At 42.2% G+C, this 21,775-nt stretch overlaps 1 long non-coding RNA gene across 1 annotated transcript; it reads left to right on the forward strand.

The window, feature by feature from the left end:
• The first annotated feature begins 18,022 nt into the window (after positions 1 to 18,022).
• LOC120722485 lies at positions 18,023 to 21,634 on the forward strand. Its single transcript, XR_005693479.1, has 4 exons — positions 18,023 to 18,372; positions 19,886 to 19,940; positions 20,196 to 20,291; positions 20,835 to 21,634. It is a non-coding gene; the product is annotated as an uncharacterized LOC120722485 (long non-coding RNA).
• The last annotated feature ends 141 nt before the right edge of the window (positions 21,635 to 21,775 follow it).

Consider the following 21,775-nt stretch of genomic DNA (forward strand, 5'->3'; position numbering starts at 1 on the left):
CTGATGTGTGCCAGCTGTGGGCCAGATGATGAGTCTGTTTTTCCTGATCTGGCCTCAAGTTGGACCAAATTAGAATCTCACACTTGTATTACAGTAGCAAACATGTACTTTTTTCATTTTATTGGAGCCCCTTAAATGTTTAATATCAATAACAAAAGTTGCATACTACCGCTCAAGAATGCTCAATGTTCTTGAAATAAAGAGGGAAAAATGCTATTTTAAAATGGTCTGTTTTAAGATTAACAGAATTTTGTTTTATTCAATATTTTTTTTCTGAAAATATATATTATTAAATATTGTCACGGAAAAGAGGGACCCAGGCGCGGTTCTTCTTCACAGAAACACAGTGCGTTTATTTACAGTGAAACAGACAGACAAGTCCAACAATTCACTCAAAAGTGCAATTTTCCAATCGTGCTCGTCCCTTGCTCCCAGTGCGTTCCGTGTTGTAACTCCCTTAGTGTGTGCACCGAGACGACTGCTGTCAGATCAAGGTCCTAACTTTGAATCGCAACTAGTGCAGGAGCTGTGTGAATTGTATGGCATAAAGAAGGATCATACAACACCCTATCACCCAGCTGGAAATGGGGCCTATGAACAGCTTAACCGGACTCTTCTGGGGTTGCTGGGTACATTAGGTGAAGAGAGGCAAAACTGGCGAGATCACCTGCCTGAAATGATCCAGGTATATAACAATACAGTGCACAGTTCTACAGGATATTCACCACATTATTTGATGTTTGGAAGGCATGGATTTCTTCCCCAGGATGGGCTGATGGGCCTTACTGAAAATGTGGGCTGCTCTTCTGTGAACAACTGGGTGCAATGCCATCAGAGATGGCTGCAGTATGCCTTCCAAAAAGCTCAAGCTCAAGAGACTCTGAAATGTCCCGGCAAAAGAAATATTATGATCTGAAAACAGATGCTCTTCCATTGCTGCCTGGAGAGAGAGTATTGCTACAGGACTTGAGAGCAAGGGGCCGAGGTAAGTTGGCAGAAAGGTGGGAGCAGCGACCTTATGTCGTCATAAAACAAGCAGATCCTGATTTACCAGTGTATGTGATTAGACAAGAAGGGGGAAATGTTGAGAAAGTGATGCATCGTAACTTACTGAGACCTTGTTTGTTACCTATGCAACAAGATATGCAGAACTCTAGGAGTGAGGTGGAGACAGCCAGGCAGGAAGATTTAAAAACTGGAAATGCATTGCCACACATTGGTAGATCTCCAGCTGCTCCACCCTGGGTTGGGTTTTGGCTTCCTACAGAAATCCCTCTCGAGGCTGGCCCAGAGGGCATCGAGACAGGACCCATTCATCAAGAACCTAGACGTCAACAAGAACGACCAAAGGACTGCCCCCACAGAGATTTAGAAACTAATATTTATAGATTACATGGTCATTGGGACAATGACTATTTCAGCAGGGAGGGGTGTAACATGGTAGACTAATGTGCCTGTGTTAATTCAGCTCCATATTATTGTGTGAAGTTGCACTGGGTTGGGAGTGGTTGTTGTGTGTGTGTGTGTGTGTGTGTGTCACATTTTTGGTGAGCCAATGGCTGGAATGGCGGTGGACTAATTAGAGACAGGTGTACTTGATTGCACTGATACACTGGTCTACTTATAGCCCACACTAAAAACACTGCTGTGTCATTTTGTCTCTCTGTGCAGGTATGTAATGTGATGAAAACAGATATGTTTGGGATGGATGGGTTTTGTGCTATGAATTCTATAGTGAAGGTGTCGTTTTGTCTCTCTGTGCAGGCCAGGGCCTATTATATGCCACAGCCTAAAGGCAGCAGAGTTGCAGAGACTGGAGAGACCACGGGCTATATGCTTGCAGGGTGGTGGGTAGTGATATGTCCTGTGTGTCGAAGCGTCGAATTGTGTGTCGGGTAATTTCGGGGGCGTTTTTGTGAAGCGCCTGTCGAGGCTTGCTTTGATTACGTGACGTTCGAGGCCTCGCGGGCAGTCAGTACCACGTGACTGATTCAGGGACTGGTTCACCGGTTTGCGCCAGATTCTAAATAAAATGGGCAGAAAAACACAGCTGATTTCCCATCACACTGTGTTGTGGAATTGGATTACGTACGTCCTACATAGTTACTTGAGCATTTCCTCTTCGATGGAACCAGCAAGGAAGAGATTTTTATTTTTATTTTATCTCTCCTAATAAAGTATGCACACAGTAATAAATATCACAAATGATAAGCACCATAATATAAATAAACAACGCTACACATCCTATAATCTGATTTCTGTCTTTTAGTTTATTAAAAAGTGAAGCACCAAACACTAGTTTGTGTCATTATCCAGATGTACATAAGCATGATTACACAGGGGAAGGTTTTGATTATAGATTAAAGTCGATTCTAGCTTGGATAACGTGATATCAATTCATTAAAATCCTGAATCAATTTTTAATATAAATATTACCACATTTCAACCACCACCAAACAGCTAAAACAGTAAATGAGAGCAGGTACACCGATTCTGCACAAAGACCTAAACACAAATTGCGGACCCGCTGACGCATCAGAATCAGTGAGATGTCGCCTGTCTCACCAGACAGCACGGACACGGTCGGGGCTGAAAGCCGACAGCTCGCTGATTCTGATCCGTCTGCGGGTCCGTGCTTCGTGTTTACGCCTTTTTTGCGCTGATTCTGAAGCTGCAGGTTTTATTTCTCTTCAAACAATATTGACCGAACCAGCAGCAAAAGAAGATCCAAACTACGCTTCACATAAACATCGTCATGGATTTCGTCTGACTTTTGCTGTTTTGCTTTCACCAGGATAAAATCACACTTCACAGCTCTCTCTCTCTCTCTCTCTCTCTCTCTCTCTCTCTCTCTCTCTCACACACACACACACACACACACACACACACACACACACACACACACACACACACACACACACATAGTATACTTCAAGAACAGTTTCCCGTCTAAAAATCTGTTTTCTGCATTATTCGCTTGTTTGTTATGCATAAGACCTCCGTTGTTTACAGCGCTGTCAGCCGCTGTTTTTTCCTTTTAAATACTTCCGAAAAGAAAACCTAATTTCTGCCATTCAATAGGCTACTAAAATAATTTAAACGTTTTAACATTATGCAAAATTGCAAAACGCTAAGGTGTGTCTCTAATAAAACCTCTGTAATTTGCTCTGCTTCAGTTCAGCAGCATCAGGTAATGTTCATTTGTTGATTAATGGTTTTCTTTCGGTTTTGATCTACTGCTGAATATTTTTATAAAATCGTTTTTCTGTTTTAGCCTCAGCTATGTTGACACAAAGGCATCTGCTGTGATGCTTACACATTAGATAAAGTCTCGAAAGTGTCAGCTTTCTTTTTATAGTTATACAAATGTAACAAGTGTCACCTGGCAGTTTGTTGCTCTCTGCCAGGTGATTGGCTGAAGAGCTGTGAAAAGGTAGTGGGTGTGTGGGGTGAAGTCAGCGCTCTTCTGTGGAAAAAACCAGAGGCAATTAATTCACTCAGGTGCGAGTGGGTATACTGTCGTGTGACCACGAATTTTAATAGAAGAATTGATCAAGCCCTAGATCGACTGTGCGCAGGGAAACTGATCAATATTCTGTGCTGTCTCTGCTGTCCTTTTTTTGTTCTTTTGATTGATTTGTAATTTTGTTTTGGTTAGTCCGTCCAGCCGTAGAGGCGGTTATGGATTGAGAGTAAGTTGTGTAAGGGCGGACTAACCTCCCTTTTGTTTTTTTTATTTTAATTGTTTGTGCCACTTCCCTTTATCTCTCAGATCACAGGCCATACATAGCACTGATTCCCAGCTGCGCTGAGACCCGAATTGTTTGCAGTGTGTGCCACGATTGCAGTGTCGCTAAGCGGGGTGTGACGGGTTGTAGTGTTATTTCGCACAGTTTGTGTGGTAAGTCTCATGTGCAGCTGGGATATCAGCAGGATGTGTTGTAAGTCCTGTCTGGAAACGACTGGGAATTTGTATGTTTAACTCATGTAATAAATAAATGATCAATTATTTCTTTGCCCCGTTTACTCATCCCTTGTCCTCGGTTACATTTTGGCGTTGTCGACAGCATTCAAGGGAGTGGCCATTTTGTTTTGTTATTTTGTAAGGACAGCAGGGACAGGTTTGTAAGATTGGAGAGAAGGAGCAGCCAGGTCTCGATCGCCATCATGGAGGGAAGCGAGCAACAACAAATGGCCCAACGTATACAGGAGTTCGAGAATGAACTTAGAGACTTGAAAACAGCATCTGTGGGTACAGAGAGGCCCTCGACGTCAACAGGAGCTACAGGAAGTGAATCAGAGACTGTGAGACCCAATCCTCTAGTATATTTACAACAGGATAGAAAGTTGCCAACATTTTCAGGGAAGTTGGACAATATGGGCTCACTGACTCTAGATGAGTGGTTTGAGCAAATGAGAGACTTTGTGCGCACGAGAGGCAGAACAGAAAAAGAGCAAGCTCAAATCATTTTTAACCATTTAGAGGGTACTGCACGCACTGAGATAAAGTTTTTGCCAAAGGAACAGAAAGAAAATGTTGAGAAAATTTTTGATACACTGAAAGAAATGTACAGTTGCTTAGATTCCCACATTTCTGTGCAACGCAGATTTTTCAATCGTAAACAATTAGAAGGCGAGTCCTTAATTGACTTTTCTCACTCCTTGATGGCCTTAATGGACCAGATTATTAAAACGGATGAGGAAGCCGCAAGAAAAGCTTCAAAAGATCTGCGTGATCAATTTTGTGATGGTGTTAGAGATCTGACATTGAGGATCAGGCTGAGAGATTTGATTAATGCCAACCCACAGTGGACGATTCGTGAGGCGAGAGCCGAAGCGACCAGGTGGATGGCACAGTATGAGAATCAGCCTTTTAGGTCTAGATATAATCAGTCTGTTTCAGTCTCTGCAGATATGCAAGCTTCTTGTGAAAGTGTAGATTCTAGAACATCAGAATATGCTGAGTTGGTGTCCCTTTTTAAAGCCCAACAGACACAATTAGAGTTGGTCATTAAGGCATTAAACCCACAGGAGGTGGCTGCTTCTAGCAATCACACTTCTCGACGTAGAAGGACGGTGAATGGTAAACCCATTTGTTTTAGGTGTGAGCAAATTGGACATATTGCCCGATTTTGCCCGACATTACCCAATTCTGATGGAAATCAGCATGAAAGAGCAGCTAGGGCTGATGGTCAAACTACTGGGGCGGCGGAAAACTAGTACCCACCAGTGCACAGAGCCACACACTGGTGGGAGGGTTGCAAGGCTCCAGTAATGTAGAACTCGGTCATCTAGTTGGTGAATGCTTGGAAGGGGAGGTTGATTTGGGTGGGGTTATTATTTCATGTTTGCTGGACACAGGGTCCATGGTCACAACAATCACAGAAAGCTCTTTTAAAAATAACTTTTCTCATCTCAGTGATAAAAAGCTTAAAGACTGTGGTTGGTTGGGACTTAAAGCAGCTAATGGCCTACAAATTCCTTATTCTGGGTATATTGAGTTAGATGTTACAATCCTGGGAATTCACCTACCTCGTCGAGGGGTGTTGATTGTGGGAGATCCAACAGATAGCCACATGGCACAGAAAAAGACATCTGTACCTGGTGTGTTAGGAATGAATGTATTGAACCCCCTTTACTCTGAATTGTGTAAACAATATGGTTCTGACCTCTGGGAAGCTCCAGTTTTGAAGACTGCGCCACGTGGTTGGAGAAGAGCGTTGAGATACTGCCAAATGATGGAGGCCATGGCAAATTCTCCTGAACCCCATCGTGTTAGAGTACAGGGTAAGAAGTCTTTCTGTGTTCCAGCTGGAACGCAAAGTTATGTTCCTGTTACCTGTCCAAAGATGCCTGTGAATACACCTATTGACCTCTTGATTGAACCCCTCGGGCCTGATGATGGTTTTCTCCCGGAAGGCCTATTGGTGTCTCCTTCATTGGTAAAGGGAGAAGGAGGGGAGGCTTTTGTTCCAGTTACTAATGTTGGTAAAACTGATGTCTATTTGACACCTCGTCGGGTGATTGCTACAGTTCAACTGGCCAGTGTGCTAGCAGAGGGTAACTCTGAAATACAGGTCTCTGTAAATTCACAGTGTTGTACAGCTTATATTTCCAGTCATACAATGGCAGACAATGCAGCGGAATTGGATCTGCCTGAATTTGAAAGTCTTGAGGAGAGCGAGAAACGGCAAGCAAAAGTTTTATTGCAGAAGTATAGCGGCGTGTTTGCCAAGAATGAGTTGGATGTTGGTTGTAGTAAATTGATCACTCATGAAATTCCTTTGATAGATGAAACACCAGTGCGACAACCATACAGGCGAATCCCTCCGTCTCTGTTGGGGGAAAACTCTGTAAAAACCCAGGAGAAATAAAGACACAATGAGACAAAGTTACTTTCTTTGCTAAACGTGTACAACCATGAACAGAGGCTTGGCATTTTTATAGGCACAGAGCACAGAGACAGTGAGAACAGGATAAGAAAATAATAAACAGATAAAATAAACAACTCCACATGTGGCGCTAGTCTCGTCAGCAGAGCGCTGGGAGAAAGATAAAACAATCTGAAACAATATGTCCTTGCTGGGAAAATCTGAAAGACACTTCTAAACTACTTATCTTAAACACAGCTTGTACATTTAAAAGAAGGTAAAGTTACATAGAATCATTTTTCCTCTAACATATTCCCTCCTGTTTTAACTTCTTTTTAAATGTTACAACAATATCTGAAAAAGTCATTGATTAAGTATGTTTAGCAAGTTTTAAATTGTTAGCATAGCAAAAAATGTAAATCATGTGGTAAAAGAATAAAACAAATAAAAGAATAAAAGAATCAAGGAAAATACAATAAAAGAAAGTATAAAAGTGATAATGATGAAAAATAATAAAACTAAAACTACAAAAAATAAAATAAAAGAATAAGAAAACCTTATGTTGTACCTGTATTAACTACTAATGTGTTAATCAGTGCATGATCATTTGACAAGTCATTTTTAATCACCACGTCATTTATTAGCAGCTATTATAAGTTCCTCTAACAGAATTGCAACGGGATGCTGTTCTTCTTGAGGCACGGCAACATAAGCAGTCATTGTAGTTGTTATCATCTTTGAAATCATCACTCTTAGACATGGCACCACACAACACTAATATGAGCAGTGCTATCATGATGAAACCTAGAAGGACAAACGGTTTTGTTACAGCAGCCAGCCATGGACCGCCGAACAGCCAGTCCAGCCAGCCTTGTGCTGTAGCTGCTCCAGGTGTGTGGTCAGTGACATATTGTTGCAGAACGGTCAAATTCTGCAAAGCTTCATAAATGTCTCCTCCAGCTTCGTATCCATCAGGGATAAAAGTGCAACATGTCTCCCCGATCAGCTTGCAAACTCCTCCTTGTGATGCTGTCAGCAGATCTAGAGTCAGTCTGTTCTGCAGTACCATCGTTCTGATGGCCTTCTGTTCTCCTGCTAAGGCCGTTCCCAGGGCCTTAGTTAAGTTGATGTGTCGTAGCAGAGCATATCGGTTGATTTCCACGTGATCCCGCACCTCGGCAACTCCAATGCCGGGGACCAAGCTCTGTAAGAATTTCACTCCTCCTCCCCAGATGCGAAACTCTCCCGGCACTCCAGTGTCCACTGTAATGCCGAAAGAATTGGGTGAGGCGATGTCCACTTCACGTCTCTGTCGGCTGCTTGGGTGATGTGCAACACATTGCATGAAGAAGACGTGATCTGATAATTGCACCAGGGCGCACAGACCTCCCCAACCTTCAGGGAGTGGCAGATAAGCCTTATTGCCACATAGGAAGTACCAGTCAGCCAAAACTCTGGTTCCTCTACTGCTGGGTGCCGTCCGTGCACATCCTGTCTGGTACTGAGTCTTTGTTTGTAGTGGCATTCGGTAGCTGTAGTCGGGGCGACAGTTGAGGCTCATCAGTGTTGCGTTACTGGCACAGGTTGTGTTGGTTGAACAGGCCATACACTTCCTCTCATTCCTCGGTGGGCAGAAAGTGTATATGTATTTACATAGGTGAGTAGGCAGCTCCCCCACTGCCCGCGATCCATTGTTCATCACACATACTGGCAGTTGCGCTGCGTTCAGTCTGTTCAGTAGAATTACATCAGGCAGTGGGTCTGAGACTTGGGGCCAGGTCAGTAGGTAGGTCTGTCCGGAACAGTTCACATTTGTGGGTGACGATGACCTCCAGGTTGCTTTTGCTGGGATGCTGTAGTTGGCCTTGGACCAAGGAGTACCGTAACCTGGATGTGTTGCCAGGCCCAACAGGCACCAACTGCGATCTTCAGGTATGCTGTACGGCCACAGGCCAGACGTCTGTGAGGATAGGGGCATATGGGTACATGCATAGCAGTCAGTTTTATTATTCAGGTGAGCTGTAGTGTTCATAAGCTGCCACCAGAAGTTAGTGGCGTAGCCATGGGGAAACTTGGTGTACTTTCCTTTGTCATACAGTGTCTGCCTTTTCTTCAGATAGCGTGACTTGTTATTCCTCACAGAAGCAAAGATGAGGAGCCCGGCCAGGGTCAGGGCCGCTGCAGTTGTTAGGAGCCACCACCTCATGACAACAGGACACACCCTCCTGTCGTGAGTAGACCCCCCGGCCAGAAAGGCTGTTCCCTCCACCGGGCGAGATCACAACAATTGGGTGAGCCTGTGTCTGCTGAGTTTAGATGGCTTCACTTACTCGCCTGCAGTGACTCTGATGGATCCAGGATGGTCGTTCCGCAATTTTGCAAGCGGTGGGCGTGGTGAGGAGAACCTGATGTGGTCCCTCCCACCTGGGTGCGCTCCAGTTTTTCCTTTGGAGCACCTTGATCAGAACCCAGTCACCGGGCTGTGATCTGCAAGACACTTGATAGACATCATTACGTTCTTCGTTATTTACAATCATCTCTTTATTTTCCTACAACTTAGACATACATTTTGCTACTGAAATTGTATCTGCCATTTTCACTGGGTAGATTTGGTCTCAGGTTCCCCTGAGCATTATATTTATGACACGTCATGCACGTTCTGACAAATTGTTTTGCTGAGGTTTCAGTGTATTTACAGTGTAGAAATGAAATTTGACAATGCTGGTCAGTCCCCCCGTTGACAAATGCGTACAGCCATGAGTCACTAATGCCGCCATTTTGTGGAGGAATTTTGGCAACACTGGCTTGCCATAACACATCATTAAGTCGTTTGTCAGAACTGCACCGTGTTTTAGCCATTTTGCCTGCTCGGCTGTGCTTGCTGCTTTTTGTTCATTTTGCAACACATCCAGTGGAATCTGATGTGTGTCTACTGCCATCAATGTGATGTTTGTCTTTTGTGCCGCCTATTTTGCTGCTCTGTCAGCAAAATTGTTGCCTGTAGTAATGAAAGAGTCAGTAGGCGTTGTAAGAGGTTGGCATGCTGAACTGGTTTTCCGGTTGGTGTAATCATTCCTCTGGTTTTCCAGATTTTTTGCAAAATGATGCACAGCAGAGAAAACATACTGGCTGTCTGTATAAATGGTTATTTGTTTATCTTTGTGTATTTCACATGCGCAAATCACAGCTAACAGCTCAGCGCTCTGTGCAGAATATGAAGAAGAAAGTGGTTTTGCTTCTATTATTTTACTATCTGTGCTTACTGCGTAACCTACACAATTTAGGCCTGTGCTGTAAGGTCAAATGCTGTTCTCCTAGCTTCCACACTTGCTGATCATAAGGTGGATCTGGGCCTGGAGTTTGTTTAAATCTCAGAATGTTGTGATACTCGGTCGGTTTCTGGAAAGTGGATGTGGCGGGTGTCACTTAGCATGCACTCAGGTGTAATACCAGAAAAGAATGGCATGACTGCTATCTTAAGTTTTGTCAGAGCGTCTCTACCTAGCAAATTTACTGGACACGACGGGTCATATGCATTTAATAAAGCACCTGCGGCCACTTGCTGTATGTACTAGTTCTAAAGGGGCAGTTAATTGTTGTACAGTTGTGTGGCCCGAATGCTGACTTTACAACTAATTTGTCCTTTGAAAACTGTAAGTTCTTAAGTGGCTGCCTCAAAACTGTTTTGCATTATTTCTCTGTGGCCTCCTCCTACAATCTCGTGGGAAGTGACCTTCCTCTCCACGGTTCTAGCAGGCATTGTCTCTATGTTATCTGCTGTTTCTGCGTGGCTGTCTGCAGCCTTGGTGTTTGTGACTTTGCTCGCCTCTCTGTTCCTGATAGCCACCTGCGGATTAGTGTTTTAGTCTATTGTCAACAGTCAGCCTTATTTTTAAGTTACAGAATGCTTCTTCTTTTTTTTGTCTTGGTTTGGGAGAATAGATGCAACACTACATTTTCACTTAAGGCAGTTTTGAATAATTTCTAGTTTTTCAAACAATTCATGGATCTCACACATTTCAAACTTTCAAGTTAGGGTTGTTTCCCATTTATACACACACATATATATATATATATATATATATATATATATATATATATATATATATATATATATATATATATATATATATATATATATATATATATATTTAACTTTGCATAGCTCACAGCTCTAAACCTAGGCATTTTCCAATCATATGCCTAATCACTATGTGTCACTGTGACTCTCAAGTATTGTCACAAGTTCGTTTAAATTCGTTTCCAAAACCAACAAAATAATCAAACAAAAACAAAAAACAAACGTGTCAGGACACAAAAGAAAAAAGAAAAATGCTGCCACCCGAACAAGGCAGAAGTCTGCATATGTTGGCTTTTAATAGCATGCAGCTTGTAACATGGTAGACTAATGTGCCTGTGTTAATTCAGCTCCATATTATTGTGTCAAGTTGCACTGGGTTGGGAGTGGTTTTGTGTGTGTCACATTTTTGGTGAGCCAATGGCTGGAATGGCGTTGGACTAATTAGAGGCAAGTGTACTTCATTGCACTGATACACTGGTCTACTTATAGCCCACACTACAAACACTGCTGTGTCGTTTTGTCTCTCTGTGCAGGTATGTAATGTGATGAAATCAGATATGTTTGGGATGGATGGGTTTTGCGCTATGAATTTTATATTAAGTGTGTCGTTTTGTCTCTCCGTGCAGTCCAGGGCCTATTATATGCCACAGCCTAAAGGCAGCAGGGTTGCAGAGGCTTGAGTGACCACTGACTATATGCTTGCAGGGTGGTGGGTCTCCAAGGACAACTTCTAACCCTGTTAAAGGCAACATGTGGAGTGCAACTTGGCTGTGTGGCATAGCTGGCTCTGGCCTTGGGACTGTGTGTTTTTATACAATTCATAAGTGGGAAACTGGACTGCTTTATCTTTTATCTCTTGATATATTTTTCGTCAATAAATTATCTTTTAGAATTTTATTGACTGTCATCTTTTTGCCCACGACTGAGACGGTTGGTCAGACCTAGAGTCTTTCTTTGGGTGTGTTACAGCAGCTTCTGCTTCTAAAAGAAACAAATAAATAAAAGGAAAAGAAAATGTGGAACATGCTCATCAGCTTAGCAGTGTCCACATATTTAATTCAGCTTCTCAATCCTGTAGTTTTAGCTGTTGTCTACAGGGTTTTGCTTATTGGTTGTTATTATAGGTGTGCTCTATATCTCAGCAATGTGTCATTCTAGGATGATAGGTTTCAAGCTGGTCAAGTGCCTCTATGCACTTCATTAGTTTAGTTATTCTCTGTATTGTCTTCATCTCACATGTCATTACACTGAGTTTCAGCAAACCTTAAGCTTGATGCAGACTACTGTTTAACAGTTATCCACCTCACATCATAACCGATTTAGGTGCCTCTTCATATTAATATTATGTCATTGTTAATATTGTCCTCTTTGTCTTATATAACAGCAATAGCATATTATAATATTTTATTAGTGTGTACCACTATACTACTACTGAGCCAATTTGTTAGTTAGGATCATCTTATTCAGCAAACAGATCATTAAGAATTCATCCAATCTGCGGTCACATTTGTTCTCTCTGTTGCATGGCGGACCAGGCAGTTCTATTATAATATATTATTTATATTTTATTTTGTATCCATCAAGGGCTTCAGATGACCTGCAGTATCATCCTTTTCCCAGGATGGAGACAGTTACCTTTTCACACACTGTCCTTGGCTGATCAGTGACACAGCCTTAATATACTTTATTTATGTTATTAAAATATTTTCGTGTGAATTATTTGCTTTATATTCATTTTATACATTGTGGGCATGGTCATCATGCCAACTGTGTTTCATTGATAATATCACTTTACAGGTTGTTATCCTTGCTATTATTAATTTCAAATACTCTAAAGATAATTTCTACTGTAATTTTCCCTTTGTTTATCTTTATTTCGTACTTTTTATATTTATATCTACTCAGTGGGGTCTGTTTTCAACCCTTTTAAACTACTTCAAACTACTTTGATCTCTAGTTTTCACTTAATAAGGGATTATTATGTTTATCCTGATATGGGTGGTGCTGCAGATGCGGCTGCAGGAATGAGTGTTGGTTTACTAAAAGGATTGTGGGCACTGCACAGTGTCTCGTCTTCTGGTTTTACTAAACTGGCAGTTGAGTTCTGTTCTTCTGACTGTTTATATTTTGTTTTCTTAAATCTCTCAGTTTACAGATACTGTTTTTGTCCGGCGCCTGGACTTTTCTTTTCTCACCACTGCTCGTCAGCAGGAGTGAGTTTTAATTTCACTTGCTTGATTACCCATCTTATTTATGTATTTACTTATTTTTGTTTAAGTAATATATACACAATACAGCTGCTATCACCTTCGCTGGTATTAGAGACGAGAGTGGTTGCTCACACGCCCTTCGACTTTCGGACTAGTTCCGAAAGCGGTGTGAACTTTACGAGACGGAACTCGACCGTTCTCTCAACTCACCAGTATGTCAGTGAACAGCAGTAAAAAAAACACAGTAGGAGCAGCTCAGTCTCTTATTGGACCGTGAAAATTCAGCTTGCTCCGTTAATTGAAACAATACACACACACACATTCACATTCACAGCTTCGACGCGCGCGCGACCGGAACCCTTATGATAAGGGGAGCTCCCAGAGCTACTTACTCCCTAGACCCAGTCTAGACCCAGCTGGGGGAGCTACCCAGAGCTCCAAAGCTACCAGTCGACGAGCTCCCAGAGCTACCAGTCGACGAGCTACGCTACCAGTCGACGAGCTCCCAGAGCTACCAGTCGACGAGCTACTTCCGCTATTTTAAATTCCCTGAATTTAAAATGCGCTTTTACGCAAGATTGTGTCAGTGTGTCTGTATCTACCTGGTCAGTGTCGCCGGGTCTGGTCCACCTCGATCGGGCCCCACCACCGTGGGTCACTTTCTAAGACGTTGGCCAAGACCCGAATTTAACGCTCTTGGTCTTTTATCACACACCTGGTGTGTGAGCTGTCGACAGGCGAACAACGTGGACTGGTCACGGAGATGGGACACGATGGAGGCGCTCCGGCTCCGAAGGACCAAGAAATGTTGGGGGAAAACTCTGTAAAAACCCAGGAGAAATAAAGACACAATGAGACAAAGTTACTTTCTTTGCTAAACGTGTACACGGGTGAGCTGCTGAGAACAACTCACAACCATGAACAGAGGCTTGGCATTTTTATAGGCACAGAGCACAGAGACAGTGAGAACAGGATAAGAAAATAATAAACAGATAAAATAAACAACTCCATATGTGGCGCTAGTCTCGTCAGCAGAGCGCTGGGAGAAAGATAAAACAATCTGAAACAATATGTCCTTGCTGGGAAAATCTGAAAGACACTTCTAAACTACTTATCTTAAACACAGCTTGTACATTTAAAAGAAGGTAAAGTTACATAGAATCATTTTTCCTCTAACAGTCTCAGTATGAACTGGCAAGGGATCATATCAAACAGCTGCTGCAAGCTCGCATCATCAGAGAAAGTAGTAGTCCGTACTCATCCCCAATAGTTCTTGTTCAAAAGAAGGATGGAAGTCTACGCATGTGTGTCGATTATAGACAGTTAAACGCCAAGACCAGAAAGGATGCATTTCCTCTGCCAAGGATTGAAGAATCCTTGGATGCTTTGACTGGTGCTCAGTGGTTTTCCACTTTGGACCTGGCTAGTGGTTATAATCAGGTGGAAATGGCTGAGAAGGATAAGATTAAAACTGCATTTTGTACCCCATTTGGTTTGTTTGAGTTCAACCGCATGCCGTTTGGTTTGTGTAATGCACCCAGTACATTTCAGCGCCTGATGGAGCGTTTGTTTGGAGATTGCAGACATCAGTCGGTGCTTTTGTATTTGGATGATGTGATTGTTTTTTCATTCTCCGTGCAACAGCATTTGGAGCGGTTGGAAGAAATCTTCTCTCGTCTGGATAAAGAGGGGCTTAAAGTGAAACTCTCCAAGTGCCAGTTTTTCCAGAGGCAAGTGAAATATTTGGGGCATGTGGTGTCTGCCGAAGGAGTTTCTACTGATCCAGATAAAATAGCTGCAGTGCGGGATTGGAAAACGCCCAGCAATCTAGCAGAACTGCGTTCCTTTTTAGGATTTGCTAGTTATTATAGGAGATTCATAGCTGGTTTTTCACGCATGGCTGCTCCCTTGCATAGATTGGTCTCTGCACTCCTCCCTCCAGGTAGAAAAGATAGGACCCCCCCAAAACCGTTATTGGATTCTTGGGATTTGGAGTGTGAACAAAGTTTTCATCAGCTCAAGGCTGCTCTGGTTTCTGCACCAGTGCTTGCTTTTGCTGATTTTCAGAAGCCATTTACATTGGAAGTAGATGCAAGCTATGGGGGTCTAGGGGCAGTGCTTTCCCAGGAGTATGAGGGTAAATTGCGGCCAATAGCTTTTGCCAGTCGGAGGTTAAAGCCTACAGAGAGGAATATGAGAAATTATAGTTCCATGAAGCTTGAGCTTGTAGCTCTCAAGTGGGCCGTCACTGAAAAGTTTAGGGAGTATCTTTTGGGTCATCGTTGCACTGTATTTACAGATAATAACCCACTAAGCCATCTGTCCACGGCAAAGCTAGGTGCCACAGAACAGAGGTGGGCATCAGAGCTGGCCGCTTTTGATTTGACCATAAAATACCGGCCTGGGGCTCAGAATGCTAATGCAGACGCATTGTCCCGCCTACATGGAACTGTAATGGAATTGGATGGTCCATTATCTAATGATATTGGAGTGCAGTGTGAGATGATTCCCAGTGTTCAGGCAGAGATATGTGTTTTACCTGGTTGTTCTTTCTCTGATCTCTGTACGTTACAGAAACAAGACCCTGTGATTGGTCCCTTCTTAAAGTATTGGGAGGTGGCCAGGTTGCCAGATTCAAAGGAAAGAGATGGTCTTGGTAAGGGTTCGAGGGAATTGGTCCGTCAATGGGGGCGGATGAAACAAAGGGAGTCTGTGTTGTATCGCTGCACTCATACTCCTGATGGAGTGAGGGAGGTTGACCAGCTGGTGCTGCCACAGTGTTTACAGGGCCGCGTCCTTCGTTTACTCCACGATGAGCATGGCCATCAAGGGGTTGAGCGTACACTGCAGTTGGTGCGCTCGCGATATTATTGGCCGCACATGTATGCAGATATTGAGAGATGGTGCAGAGATTGTGAAAGGTGTGTTCTTTCTAAGGCTGTTGTGCCAAAGATTAAAACCTTTATGGGTAGTATTTCTGCATCTCGGCCCCATGAAATTTTGGCAATTGATTTTACAGTACTTGAACCCTCAACTGATGGTAAAGAGAATATTTTGGTAATGACTGACATCTTTTCTAAATATACTCAGACTGTCCCTACAAAAGATCAGCGAGCCAGTACAGTGGCAGAGGCTTTAGTGAAGCATTGGTTTCATTTATTTGGGCCTCCAAGCCGTATACATTCTGATCAGGGGCGAAATTTTGAAAGCGCTTTGGTGCAACAGCTGTGTAAAATTTATAAGATAGAGAAGAGTCGGACGACACCCTATCATCCACAAGGTAATGGTCAATGTGAACGATTTAATCGTACACTTCATGACTTGCTGCGTGCCCTGCCTCCTGAACAAAAGCGCCGGTGGCCGCGGCATCTCTCCCAAGTCACATATGCGTATAACACCACAGTACATCAGTCAACTGGTATGACTCCATATTATTTGATGTTCGGGCGAGAGCCACGGTTGCCAGTGGATTTTTGGTTGGGTGCTGGCAGTGAAGTTGATGAGGACGTCACTCTTGAAGAGTGGGTACAGGAACACCAAAAGTCCTTGGCTGCTGCATATGATGTTGTGCAGCAACGGTTAGAAAGGAGAAGGGTTCAGAGAGATTTGAATTCCTCTAAATGTGCTAGTCCTGATTTGGAGCAGGGCGATTTGGTGTATATGAGAAACCACTCTGTGAGAGGTCGCAATAAGATTCAAGATTTTTGGGATCCCACGCCCTTTCAAGTAGTGCGACCTCCTCCTGGTCATGGCGTAGTATATTCAGTCGCTCCTGCTGGGCACACTGGTCCACTTCGGCAAGTACATCGAACTGAGTTGAGAAACATTCCAATCAGGGAATTGGATGGAGACCAAGATAGTGGCCTACAAATGTCAAAACAGGATGATCTAACCGGAATGTTGGCCACAAATAACAGTATGGTTGATGAAGTGGAACAGATGTTTACAGAACAGGGAGATGGAGGCGATTCTGCAGTGTTGGAGGAAGGGACGTTGAGTCCCACACATGTGGGGGTGCCCCATTTGGATTGTTCTGGGGACCTAGAACCTGGGGAGGAAGATGTTGCCAGCTTGACGCAAGGGTCTCGTAGGTCAATGAGGAAGACTGCTGGACAGCACTCAAACCCATTTAAATTGCCACAATCCATTATAAAATGAGCAAAATTTTAAGTGTGCTCTCTTTTCAGCTCATCGTCGGGTCGCCGATGCCCTTTGAAGGGGAGGGTTGTAACAAGTGTCACCTGGCAGTTTGTTGCTCTCTGCCAGGTGATTGGCTGAAGAGCTGTGAAAAGGTAGTGGGTGTGTGGGGTGAAGTCAGCGCTCTTCTGTGGAAAAAACCAGAGGCAATTAATTCACTCGGGTGCGAGTGGGTATACTGTCGTGTGACCACGAATTTTAATAGAAGAATTGATCAAGCCCTAGATCGACTGCGCGCAGGGAAACTGATCAATATTCTGTGCTGTCTCTGCTGTCCTTTTTTTGTTCTTTTGATTGATTTGTAATTTTGTTTTGGTTAGTCCGTCCAGCCGTAGAGGCGGTTATGGATTGAGAGTAAGTTGTGTAAGGGCGGACTAACCTCCCTTTTGTTTTTTTTATTTTAATTGTTTGTGCCACTTCCCTTTATCTCTCAGATCACAGGCCATACATAGCACTGATTCCCAGCTGCGCTGAGACCCGAATTGTTTGCAGTGTGTGCCACGATTGCAGTGTCGCTAAGTGGGGTGTGACGGGTTGTAGTGTTATTTCGCACAGTTTGTGTGGTAAGTCTCATGTGCAGCTGGGATATCAGCAGGATGTGTTGTAAGTCCTGTCTGGAAACGACTGGGAATTTGTATGTTTAACTCATGTAATAAATAAATGATCAATTATTTCTTTGCCCTGTTTACTCATCCCTTGTCCTCGGTTACACAAATATGCAAATGTACTGATCTGTAGCGACTTCCACAGTCGCTACAGGCCGGGGATGGAGCCTGCCTGTTTGCCTGACGCGCTGACAAAGTTACGCAATAATGCGAGAGATGGAATTGTTTGCTCGTTTAATTAAAGTGCTTTGCGTTTTTTACAGAGTAGTATCATCGGCTCCTGATTCAAACTCTTACAACATCACAGGCTCTAATATAACGAAGCGAACATGTAGTGCAGCGGTCAACAAAAACTACGGCTACCCAGCCCTCCTCTCTGTCAAAATCAAACCCAGTGAATGACAGACTGACAACGCCCATTTATGTCACCGCTAGCACCCACGTGACTCCCATAACAACCAAACAAATAAAAACCCAGTGATCATCAAAATTCAATACATTCAATTATGGCTCCTACATGATCTATGATCTGAATTATACTATTGACTGCACTGTAATCCCTAACAGTTGTCCTAGCTCATAACTAATAAGCTCATAACACTCAAATGTCGTTTTGTAGTTGAGCAAACTATAAAGTATTGAGCTCTGTTGGCTTTTGTGCAGCTTTAATTGAATAGGGCTCAATATCTTTTAGCTAATTTGTTTGGAACGCTCAAAAAGTTTAAGAAGCATATATTAGTAACGTTCTGGTGGGTGGAGTCTTGTCGCTCCTTCAGGAAAGCTGAGTCAGCCATCTTGAATTTACCTTGATGCGGGGAAGATTTGGCCAGACCGTGTGGATTAAGAGTCCCCAACTTCAACCCACCACGACCACCACCTTATTTTTTTCATCAACTGCCCTAAATTTGGTAAGTCTAACGTGTTTTTGTTTTGTTTAAATTTAATTTCGATAAACATTCTTTTTTTTATTTTTTACTGGAAATATATTCGCACTTTGTGCACAGTGAATGTTTGTTATAAATGAATTCGAATCCAAGTAATTGTAATTTTAGAAGTTTTCGAATGTGACAAATACGTAATGTTATTTCAAATTAGAATGGTGTAACGTTTTGGCGGTTTTCCGTGGGGGACAACATTTCCCATAACGCATTGTATTCTTGCCCGGGAAGTTGACGGTGGCAGTTCTACCTCCATGCGTTTGAACTTTCTACTAAAACTTTCCACTGTCCGTTTCTACCGGTTGTCGTATTCGCCGGTAATGCACGTGCGTATTGTGAGTATACTTATTTCAATAAGTGTCCGTGTTACACAGTCAGTAGTTTACGCTGTTGAGCTGTGTGTGCTAGCATGAAGCGAACAATAATAAACAACATGAGTGTGTTATCATGATGGTAATTAGACACATGTTTGTATTTTTTCGTAGTCTCAAATGTGTGGTTGTGAGATAATCTCGAAATCCTTTTAACAGTTTAGAGGGGTATTCCACTAAGCGAGCTCTCTAAGTCAAGGCTTGCGGAAAAACGCATCGCCTGATTCAGCCTAACATTATACACTGGTCGAACTCGGTGCTATGAACGAAGTTCAGCTAAATTGTTCGCGCTAATTCGACAAGGCTCAGCCAGCCAGACTGAGGCGCCTCCTTGACACCTTTAAGCCAGACCCTATCGATCTTTGCTAGATAAATTGAAATGAAATGAAAATAAAGAGCCGCGTTCTGCTCCCAGGCTAAGAAAAAATCATTGATGCAGACTGTGCGGATCACAAATACTCCCCAACCTGTAAGGCTGGGGTGTCCAAACTTTTTTCACTGAGGGCCACTTACTAGAAATTGGGTAAATAACCTTAACTTTAGTGTATTAAAGATCACAAAATCACTTAAAAGTGGTCGAATATGTTATATTGTTGAATATAATTAAAGACAAAACTGCCTTCATCACAGCTTTCCATAAATGGATCTTTATTGATTCATTCAGAAAAGGCTTTGGTAGCTTATTTTCAGAACAGCAGCCTCAGATTTTTTTCTTAGACAGAAGATTTACAGCACAGAGAAAAAACAATAAAAGGGAAAATAGGACGGGTAAATTTCAAGTTTGTTATTTAAGTTATTAAGCTTAGCAACACACCTATCAACATTAGTTTGAAACGGTTAACATTAACAGACTGAACTGGACTTAATAACAGGAGTGCATATAATCTTAGTAAATTATTGTGGTGAGTATCAGCTGTGCTGGGTATGTAAATCAGGCCATCCAGCTGCGGTGCTGATTCGACGTCACGTCACTCGTGCCAAAAATCCGGACAAATGTCACTTGATCAAGGAGCAGATCTGCATCAGATGAGATCAGCTGACTACGTGTGTGTGCTGTGCAAAAAATGTTTTTGAACATTAATAAGCCGTCTTTGTGCACATATTGTTTACAGATATCAGACTGCAAGGAGCGCTACAGAGAATCAACATTTCACCAGTTGTCAGTGGGTGAGTTTTATAATTTGTGTCCTAATTTAAATAAAAATAAATACAAAGAAACTAGAGAATTTTGCCCTGAATTATTCAAAATTTTTAGATTTTTTTTGGGTTACCCTTCAAGATTGACAGGTTTAGCCCGTTACACAAAAAGTTTGGACACCCCTGATCTATAACAATGACAATCAGAACATGGCTATCCAACACTTTGTTTTTACTCTGCATTTGTGTAAATACTATTCTAATAGATATTGTATGTTCATCTAGGAACAGCATGATGTAAATACAAGACGGGCCCTCGTCCTTCGTGCACTTCCTGTGTACCTGCGTGAAGATGCCTCCACGTTATTCAGGACTTGTGATGTAAGTGTACTGGCCTCAGCATCAACCATATGACATCACTCAGAACTCAAGGAGAACCAGGGTGTATATCAGGAAGGAGGTTCAACACAGTCCTCATCTGACTTGTTTTCTCCCATATATCAACTATTGTTGAATAAGATTGCAAGAAGATTGTTACGCATAAACCAGAAAACATGAAAATAGTTGAAAGTTTTTATCTGCAGATTTTTTTTGTATAATAATCTATCTCCCTTTTTAAAATTCAAGTGTTCTATTTTTTTGGAGGTGCCATGTTGTGGTCAGAAAAATGTTTGGTAAATAACAAAAACAAATATCTTGGCATATATTTGTTATTGAAAACATTTATTTAAACATATGTTTCGAAACCAAACCCAAATTAAGATTATTGTAATGCATCATGATGTATCGCAATATCAAATTAAATCGTTGACATTATAATCCTAAAAGAAACGTGTGACTTATGAAGATTCACACCTCTAATCAATAGCATGATTTGTGTCCTTGTGGGGCTGAACTCATTCTTGTATTATTTTTGTTTTGCAGTCAGCAGATGGTCCAGACCTCACTGACACTCCTGTGGCTCTGCTGACAGTTGTCACGGATGACACTACTGATTCGGCCCTCTTCAGTCCCGAAAGCATCTGCATTGTCGTTGAGGATGAAATACTTGTGAATGGTCCCACAAATCTGGCTGAGTCATTTCTCCTGCTCTTTGGGTACATCTATGCACTAGACCTACAATACCCAAAGAAACTTGAGCTTACATTCACATTTATCCAGAAGGTTGTGATGTGCCTTGAGGACAACAAACCACTGAAAGGGCGTCTACTGATGCTGAAGAATGATTTGTTCAATGAGTGAATCACTCAGAATGGACTACTTGTTGAGCTGAGTATTGAGGAAGCTTTTTTGTTTGGTTTTTTTTCCTAATCATTTGCCTCTTCTACCTCACATTTAAGATGAATGACTGTTCAGTTCACTATTCATGTTTAATGTTCTGTTGCCTAATACGTAAATGCACTGCCTTGATGATTGTTCCCTATAAGTACAGCAGTGGAAACCAGTACTGTTGTTTTTTTTTTTTTTGTTTTGTTTTTTATGTATTTTTAAAAAAGAAAGTGAGCTGCAGCTGTCAAGGTACAGTAAGTGTTAAATGCCTCAATGTTCTAATAGCTGCAGTTGCTGTTAATACTGAAAATGTTATTGAATTTTAGAATTGAGATGGAGACCCTTGGAGTCTTTTTCTCTTGTTTTATTTATGAAGCACTTTTTTATGAGTGAGCTCTGTTGTTTGTGCCTTTTTAAAAGCACATTGTGTTTAATAAAAAGTTGTTAAATTGTTAGTGTTGTTACTTTCATGTTTTCTAACACACTAGCTGATTATAATTTACTGGGCAAACAGTTTAGAATTATTTGTAAGGGTATTTCCCACAGTATTTTAAAAAATATTGAAGATTTTAAGTGTTATTTCCCATATTATAAGT

Source organism: Simochromis diagramma, unplaced genomic scaffold (assembly GCF_900408965.1).
Source record: "Simochromis diagramma unplaced genomic scaffold, fSimDia1.1 OVJJ01000640.1, whole genome shotgun sequence".
Classification (NCBI taxonomy): Eukaryota; Metazoa; Chordata; class Actinopteri; order Cichliformes; family Cichlidae; genus Simochromis; species Simochromis diagramma.